A 9423-nucleotide genomic window follows, 5' to 3' on the forward strand; every position below is an offset into this window, starting at 1 on the left:
CGGATTTTCATTCCCATAAATATTTTCTCTGGATTATTCGGTCGATACACACGTGTGACCTTCACGGCGAGAACCACGTCGTGCCACCCTCGCTGATGAAGCAAGATCAATGAGTGATATGGACATGAGTTGGGAAATGTCAAAAATGAATTACGCCCGGCAGCATCCAAATAGTATTTCGCTCCTGCCTCCCCCCACAACGTGACGTCGGTCGGAGTCAGTCCCAAGCGAATGCTTCCTCGGCCTGGATGAATGCATCGCTCTCAGATATCGTCACATTGCATCTATTTGAAGCATCTGTTCCGTCAACCTGATTACAGACTTTATTTAACAGTACATCGATAATTTTTCGACGAAAATGTGTCGATGATTTTCCAAGTAATGCTCTCTGTCCGATTGATTTAAAAAAATGATGGTACTCATTCTGGTATCGCGTTATGTTTTTTTATTCTCACGCCTTGAAGTGTATGTGCCTTTTTTCTACTCAATTGCACGCACTTTCAATAACCTCGTGTAGTCAAAACCCTTTCTTCCCTTGATGACCCCATAAGAGGGCCATTTAATAATGCGCTGCTCTTAATAGTGTTGATAGCTTTGCCTTGTCTGCTTTTAAATGTTCCCTTCCATCCGTCGTCTCTCTCTGTGGGAGGGGACCCTTCCGCTACCTGCGGCGATGATAGTATATGTATTTGCATGCGTGTAAAATGAAAGGATTTTACATGAAAGTACACGCCACGGTGGTTAAAGTTTTGCATGTATGTATTGATTTTGAATATGGTTTTGTTCCCTTTTACGGGTGGTCACCTAACAACCCCCGCCACACGCCCTTGCTGAGGCTCACGGGGTATTATGTAGATGTGTATGTATATTATGCGTGTTCATTTTTTAAGCCTCACATAAATTCGTACTTTGTATACCACCAATCAATTCATTTCCATTTTGAGTTAGTGTCAATCCACTATGCATGCGATTCCCCAGGAAAATTCGGTGAATAATTTTTTTTCTACATTAATATCTATATTTGAATATTCTTTATCTGCTTTGACGATCGTATAATTAAATCTGTGTACTACCCTGCAACCTTCACAAATGAAAAAGGAGAAAAGGGATATTGGACATCTGCCATATACGAAAGGTACCAGAGTAAACACTTAAGCTAAAAATAATTGACTCGCGAAGCAGAATATAGGGAAGAGCTTGGAGTGGAACAATGGTTACTACTTTAGCTTTGAACTCGTGAAACGACTGCTGGGCTCTATAATATGAATTTATTAAGCATTTTTTCAGCATCATTGTCTGAATGAAGAAAAATAAACGATACGTAAGAAATTTCAACTGTAAGACTCGTGCATGCACCTATGAACATGCGATACAGATGATAAATGATACCATATAAATTGAGAAAACCAACTCGATCTTTCTTAAAAGTTACATGGATTATATTATATAAAATTAAGCGAATGATCATAAGAAAAAAATTAGGTCCCACCGAGATTTGAACTCGGATCGCTGGATTCAGAGTCCAGAGTGCTAACCATTACACCATGGGACCTCTGCGGCTGCGGGAGAAAATATGGAGATCAGAAATAGTCAACACATGGCGACCTAACGGTTGTGAACTGACCTCGTTCTATTCATACAAAATAAAGAAGTAGTGCAATGGATAACGGAAATATTATTTTAACTGGTTATTATCAAGAGATGAGCCACATTAACCACCAAGCGGGAAATATTGGATAAAAGTGTCCCATCGAGGTATGAACTTGGCATCTAAGCCTAGAGGGCTAACTGGCTCCATTGGGCCAGCTAAAACTTCAATAGTATGATCCAGGTTAACACTTATAAAAAGAATTAAATATTGACATAACGCAGAGAAAGTGCCATCGTTAGGCTTGCATACGATCCATAACTGCCAATTACTTTCTCAATCAAATACTGCACTCGGTGGCTCCAGGGATATTGCAGAGCAATGTGCAATTATTTGGAAATCAGGATGAATTGACCATTCAGGAATGAATGCACTTCTATATTATTTAAGTAAGGCAACTACTACGAATTTGAAACATTCTAATAGAACAGAGAAAGACTAACATAATCTAACTCACTCGAAGCACTAAAAACTAAAAGTAACGGTTTATCAAAAGGTGTGACTGTTTTACCCAATTATAGAATAACGTGGAGAGATACGTCAACTCAATCTTCGATAGATGAGAAAGAATAATGGTGAATCACTATAGGGAGTGTTTCTGGAAAATCTATAATTATTTAAGGGTATTCCTGATCATTTATGGATGGATGTATGGTAGCTTCTTCTTTTCTCAGAAAAATACGTCGGGGAGGCAGTTGAATTTACTTTCGACTAAGGGATACTTCGAGGAAAAGTTATGTGCATAAATCGGTTGGTAATTAAATCAGTACTTTCAAATTTTACTCCTTGTTCAGAATAAATTTAGGTCTTAATTTAAAAATTAATAATATTTGTATTTTTGAATCCAAGTCATTCGACATTTTAAAGTTTTTACACTTCCAAGTATTTAAATGCCACCTGTACAATGGTAAAGTAAGGAAAAACTGCAAAATATAAGTTGCACTCGATTTCCAACGTGCCTTCGTACTCCTCAATCCCTCACACACACGAATCCAGGATTTCCTTTGCCCAAACTTACTTCCGTCATTGCGGTGCTTGATGGTAAGCAGCAAGTGAGAATTTGATCTATTGTCTTGCCGTTGGCGTATTCCCTGAAGCATGGATGGGTGCACGGATAAGAAGGGCTTCCATGTAACGACCGCATTGCTCCCAGTCGAGATGGAAAAGGGATGTCAAGTCTTCCCATCGTGCATCAATGTCCCTCGAGGGAATGAAATATCCAGAGTGCTAACCATTACACCATGAGACCCCGAAATAAGTGTGAAAAATACAAATACTTCAGGTTCCTAGGTGAGGATCCAGATCATTCCAGCTTTAAAACTTCTTAATTTTTTCTGCGTATTACTATTCATTTTTATTTTTCGGAAATATGGGACACCATCCAATTAATTGTACAAATTAGACATTTAGATAAATAGTTGTGAAGGATCTCAGGTTTTCCCGGCGTATGGTATTCAAGAAGTTCTCTCGGGTTTCCCACTGGGTCAGGTTGCAGTACACCGACGTTTCGAAGGCTGACTCTGCCATCGTCTTCAGGGTGACTTCACCCTGAAGACGATGGCAGAGTCAGCCTTCGAAACGTCGGTGTACTGCAACCTGACCCGGTGGGAAATCCGAGAGAACTTCTTGAAGATAAATAGTTAATAAATATTCGGAAAAGTATTGACTGTCTTTGAAAAACAGCGTATGTGACGGCAGTTTCAAATACGTTTAAAAAATGGAAGTGAAATTTCCTAATTAATCATAATCTTCTATACACCACACTTCTTATAGAAAAAAGTCGTATGCGTTCAAAATATGGACTCGTGAGAATCTCATGGAAAGAGGATGCTCTTTTTCAATGGTCCACGATCTGATTTCGAAGAACGTGACTCTTAGAATATCAAACACATCCATTCACCTTGGTGATTATCCAACTTATTTACACGGCCTGGTGACATAGCAAATGGTTTAAGGTATATGTCCAAATATGAGTCGAATTGGCATAGGATTCTATGCTTCATGATATTTTCATTTTCTTTAGTCCGTCACGCGCATTCTATATTTGATAATGTAATTACATGTCCAGAAGGTTTGACCCTACGACAATAAGGTCCATGTACGAGCATGCGTTCTGTAGGTCTATGGATGGTCAGATGAATATATCTTTCAATGAAGTATTCAATGAAGAACATTGAATTTTTTAAATATTTGAATAATGTCTTCATTAATCGAAATGAGGGTAAGCCTTTTTCCACATGATAATTGTTTATTAAATCTTGAACTATACTTCACAGATCCCATCAAAAGCTTAAGAAAAATTCAAGATCTCTCCTCCCATTCTTCGTTATTGTACTGCTCAGAAAATAGGTCAAGGTCTTTGAAAGCGAGGTGCTTATTTATGTTCAGAATTAAACTTTATCATGCGATAATAATCTCGCTTAACCGATGCATCCTAATTCTTTTCTTGGATTTATCTTGAAAATAAAAACATTAATCGCGTTATTAAACATTTTACACGTTATCTATGAAGTGAAACACCTATTCCCTCAACTAGTTCCTCTTTGACTTCCTAGTAGTTTTTATCATCAGGTGGTCCCTTGAACATGCCGAGTAGGAACGCTTACATAAAACACAAATTAAAGAAAAGGCGAACAAACTTCACGATTGATGTTAACACGCAATTCATATCAAGTCGTGCGATCTTGACATAATTTATTATCTTTCATGAAAGTAAAGCTAAATTATGAACGTTATCCAAAATGGATCCGTAAGACAGCCCTCCGGCATACAATTGCCCGTGCGTCATCTTTCTTCCCTATAGGACCTGGTCCCTCAGCCTCTTAAGAATTTGTCTGAAGCCATTTTACGAATAAGGATATGGTATAAAAACAGCTAAAAGAGTGAATAGTGCAAAGTAAGATCTTAGTGGATAAAATATGAAAACTCAGAGCAATATCTTTGACTGAAAACAAAATGTTGCATCGGCCGGGAATCGAACCCGGGCCGCCCGCGTGGCAGGCGAGCATTCTACCACTGAACCACCGATGCGTTGTACTACCAGGAGGAAAGGTCCTATTGGATACTGAGGTCATCAGAAAAATCTCACTTTCGCTCGTTCCTTTCACTCGGCACTCCGCTCTTCTGCCAGCTCATCGGAAGGCCCGACTCCCCGCGGAGTTCAAACCCGAATTATGTGGCGATCTGTGTGTTCATGCGGCGTTGAATTGTGAATTCGAGTCGAGAGAGGAGAGCGATGCGTCGCACAGAGTTCTAAAAATATCCTGCGAGATCTTCCAGTTTCCAATATCTGACTCAGACAGATATTATTCTGGGAATCAATTGAAGACGTGCAAACATTTATTTTTAGATATGCCGCAGGCATCGTAAATAATCTCTATGGATTTGTCGTTGGAGCAATGGAGCAAGTCATAATATGACAATGCTTGTAGATCTCAGAGAGATTATGGTATTCCTTGTCACACTTTAACATACCTATGCAGACATAGGGCTAATTAGAATAAAAAATGCACATTAAGTTTTAATATTTAAATCGAGTCGGATTGAGAAGGGTAGTAGTGAAGTAGAGGAGATTGGAAGAGGAGTGTGGATGGTAATGTAATTGGATATCGTCTATTTCGCGAGCGAGAGGAGATATTATTGTTTATAACGTTAGTAAACGCGAAAAGTTTATGATTAATACATTAATGTTTTTCTGTTTGAGTCCGTCCATCTTTATCATGCTGGGAGGCAGGAGTGAGTGGGGGTTGGACAAAGAGGAAAACGAATGCCGCGGTTGAAATAGGACGGACTAAGAAAATAAATCAATGTTGGAAATCCGATAGAGGCAGAGGAAATGGACGAAAACGTCATTGAAAGGTAGTTAGATGTTTCCCACTACCTTTTAATAATTGAAATGTGGATAGATGAGGGTTGATTGTATGATAGAAAGGCGAACACTGAGGAAGCGGGGCAGAGGGAAGAAGAGAAAAGATACCTTATTCTGATACATTATCACTCGTGGGAAAATAAAATCTCTGAATCTATCTGTTCTAGTTCTCTCAAATTGTACTCACCTGATCTCTCCAATGGTATTTAGGTGGCGCACGTAACACATATTCAACATCATCGCTAAAAATACAGCTTCCAATTTATGCAAAGAGATCCCTAATCTGTGATTAAACTTTTGCTCCGTGGGTAATTCACTACTTGGTTCTTCTAAGAATATAGATACGCTACTAAGTAATATGAACGTTTTAATAAATTTACGTTTCAGTAATCATTTAATCCCCTATACCCCACGTGATGGAACACAACATTTCGCCTAAATCGATGCACTAACGTTTCTGCGGGTCCATACATTTTTCTGACGAATTCTGTTTTTCTGATGAAAATTGGAAGCGGGGAAGACTATATCTATACACCACTTGTCCAGAATAACACAAATCCTATCTACATAAAGGTAAACCGCCAACAACTTAGTTGGTCCCATTGCAACAGTTTCAGAGTGTAAAAATCATTCGCCTTGACTGGGATAAGTTACTGTTGCGGCATCTCCCGCAGTTTCTTTGGAACTTAGTTGGTGTTCCATCATTTAGCCAGTGAACCCTTAGTATTAAACTACTAAGTTTTTGTTTTAATGACATGCATAAACACTCATAATAATCCCAAATTGTGACGGCATTCCAATTATTCTTCTTTAAAATTCCCCTTGCCTCAGCGTCTTACAAACATTTTCGGCTGAACGAAATGTAAATTATTAAATACATGTAGATGACACCGAATTAAACATTTCAGAACAGGTTAAATGCATTGGTTTCTCACTGAAATCCGACTTTTCATAGGGTGCGCACATTTGAAGAATATGCGGATCAGGCGTGAAGAAGGTGAGTTTCATTAGACGGGTGGTAGCAAAATTTATTCAAGATGGTAGGGAGAAGTAAATGTATGACTACGCATTATCACGTATGTCAAATGTGGGAAAAGTGGCAAATATTCGTTTTCAACGGGATTAAACGTTCATTAAGCAAGTGGAAATGTTTCGGTGAATATCCGCCAATTTTATCAAAAATGCTACGTAAAGAGAATAAGTGTGAAGAGTATGTTGGAGGAATTAGGTTGGCAGCTCCTTGATTCTCGAAGAGCGCCGGTGAAATTTTGAGCTTTTAGAAAGGCAGAGCACCCCCGAGTTTTCCTTCGACAACGAGGGAATAATTATGGTATCCTATTACCACCGGGATAAAAGAGATATGGACCCTCACGAACAGATTCACCTACTCGTTCTTCCATTCGAACACGGGCTGAATTCCAAGCACTAAACAAGTTCATCTACATCTACATAATACCCCCGCAAGCCGCCGCAAGGGCGTAAGACAGGGGGTGTTAGGTCACCACCCGTAAATAGAAACAATACCTCATGCAAAATCAACACATACATGCAAACCTATACCCACATTGGCGTACATATTCATGCGAAAACCCTTTCAACTTACACGCATGCAAATACATATACTATCAACTTTCAAACGACTGCACCTTAGGATGCAGTAAGAAATTTATCCGATAACGAGCAAGGTAGAATTTGAAAAGTAAGAAGAAGAAAATCCACTACCACATGGACATACAATTTTAGAAGTTTTAAGTATAAATGTATAGCAGCCACTGGGTAATAAACTTCAGGGTAGTTGTAGTTGTAGAAAATATTGTTTGTATGTGATGTGGACGGCATTTTGTATGTGATGTGGAAGTTTGTCTGTATGTAATGTGAAAGTGTCATTGAATGTAAAAATATTTTGTCTCTTATCTGTTTTTATATGTGTCCGTATGTAATTTTCGTTGTAAGAGATACAGCATACTGTATTCTCCTGTATAGCAGCCACTGGGTAATAAACTTCAGGGTAGTTGTAGTTGTAGAAAATATTGTTTGTATGTGATGTGGACGGCATTTTGTATGTGATGTGGAAGTTTGTTTGTATGTGATGCGAAAGTGTCATTGAATGTAAAAATATTTTGTCTCTTATCTGTTTTTATATGTGTCCATATGTAATTTTCGTTGTAAGAGATACAGCATACTGTATTCTCCTCCCCCTAAAGACACAGGCATGGACAATGCGACCCACCACTGCAGGTAGCGGGAGGGTCCCCCCACGGAGAGAGACGAGGGATGGAAGGGGACACATAAAAACAGACAAGATAGAACAAGCAATATTGTAAAGAGCACCACATTATTTAAGGGCATTCTAATGCGGTCATGCGGAAAGAAAGGATTTAGACAACAAAACACACAAGTGTTGTTAGTAAGTGCTCGGATTCTTAAATTTAAAGGAAACACGAGTCGCGCTAATGGTAACGACATCAATTAAGTAAAAGACTGAAAAATAGCTACACAAGGATCCCACCAAGGATAAGAAGTAGTTTCTTTATCGCCGCCTATGGCAGTTATTCAGATCTCTTAGACTTCGTGGGAAGCATTACATTTTCAAACTGTCACCATTTATATTTCTTTTCTCATTTTTTCTGACCTCTACCGTCGTTTCACGGAGTTACAATGGTAGCAAACTTACAAAAGCCAAATTCATTTCATCCGTGGAAGAGATCTAATGTCTCATTTAACCTTTTGTTCGTGAGCGATTCCCAATCAAACTCTAGTAATGTAAATGCAACGATAATGTTTATCTACATCTGCATAATACCCCGCAAGCCACCACAAGGGCGTATGGCGGGGGGTGTTAGGCCACTACCTGTAAAAGGGTATCGTCATATGGCCTTGTAAATCAGGTTCCTCTTCGATACAGTTGATCTGATTTGGCAATCGCACTGAATTTTTGAGATCGATTTTCACTGTAATGTTAAATTTTCGAGCACACTTAATCGTTGAATGTGATAAGTACAGAAAATCTCGATGGTCGAAATTTTATCAGATAAATCTCTGAAATAGTCGAATCGCTCATGATTCCATTGTACCTTTCAACCACGCTCTTCAAAGAGATTTGATCAAAAAAAAGAACTTGAAGTCATCAAACATAAATCACTCTGCTCTTCTAAAGGAAACCAATCTTATGGTTTTAAATGCCACTCAAACCTAAGCTGACGTAATCTCAATTCAGCAAACGGAAGCAATTGTAATTCTAGGAATAAATTCAAACTCTAATGAAAACACTCTATTGAATAAATGTAGGGACTTATCAAATTCAATAATGTTGATATTACTGCTTTCCCGTTCTCTGAAATCAATTCATTTAACTTTGTCGAAATTCATAACTGTTCGAATGCATTAATTAAGGCCCACGAATTTGCATGACCTGAAAAAGTGTAAAGTGGCACTATTATTATATACGTACAGCGATGAATTCGAATGATTTGTGATTTTGTAAAAGATACTCTTGTACGAAATCTCTTATTCGAGAGTTCCCCGAGCAACGCTTCCCAATGCTGCGTACTCTGCTGGTTCATAATGCTTCTTAAAGTTCACCAGGGCCCACCGTGCTAGTCGCTGAAAAATGCAGGAGGGTCGCCTGCGATGCCAAGAGAATAAAAATGCACTTTTCCATTCGTAAGTCTCTCCGGCCGCGGGCCTCTGCTCCTCGTGTATCGCTTGACTCATGGACATCATCAATCGATACGGTGGAGCATCTGACGCGCCAGCTCTCCGCGCTTTTTCCATTGCCTGTGTTTCTCCTGCCCTAGAATACTCTTCCCAAAATTTGGGCCACTGCCCCACCCACTTCTCTCAAACTACTTGTACCACTACTCAAACTACTTCAAGTCCCTTCGGTAACTTCTCCCTCGGCTATATC

At 39.1% G+C, this 9423-nt stretch overlaps 2 non-coding genes across 2 annotated transcripts; both read right to left on the bottom strand.

The window, feature by feature from the left end:
- Positions 1-1480: 1480 nt before the first annotated feature.
- Positions 1481-1552, bottom strand: TRNAQ-CUG (transfer RNA glutamine (anticodon CUG)). The gene has a single exon. It is a non-coding gene; the product is annotated as a tRNA-Gln (tRNA).
- A 3055-nt stretch (positions 1553-4607) lies between these two features.
- On the bottom strand, positions 4608-4678 carry TRNAG-GCC (transfer RNA glycine (anticodon GCC)). The gene has a single exon. It is a non-coding gene; the product is annotated as a tRNA-Gly (tRNA).
- Between the last annotated feature and the right edge of the window lie 4745 nt (positions 4679-9423).

Source organism: Hetaerina americana, unplaced genomic scaffold, assembly GCF_022747635.1.
Source record: "Hetaerina americana unplaced genomic scaffold, ioHetAmer1.1.p SCAF_7, whole genome shotgun sequence".
Taxonomy (NCBI): domain Eukaryota; kingdom Metazoa; phylum Arthropoda; class Insecta; order Odonata; family Calopterygidae; genus Hetaerina; species Hetaerina americana.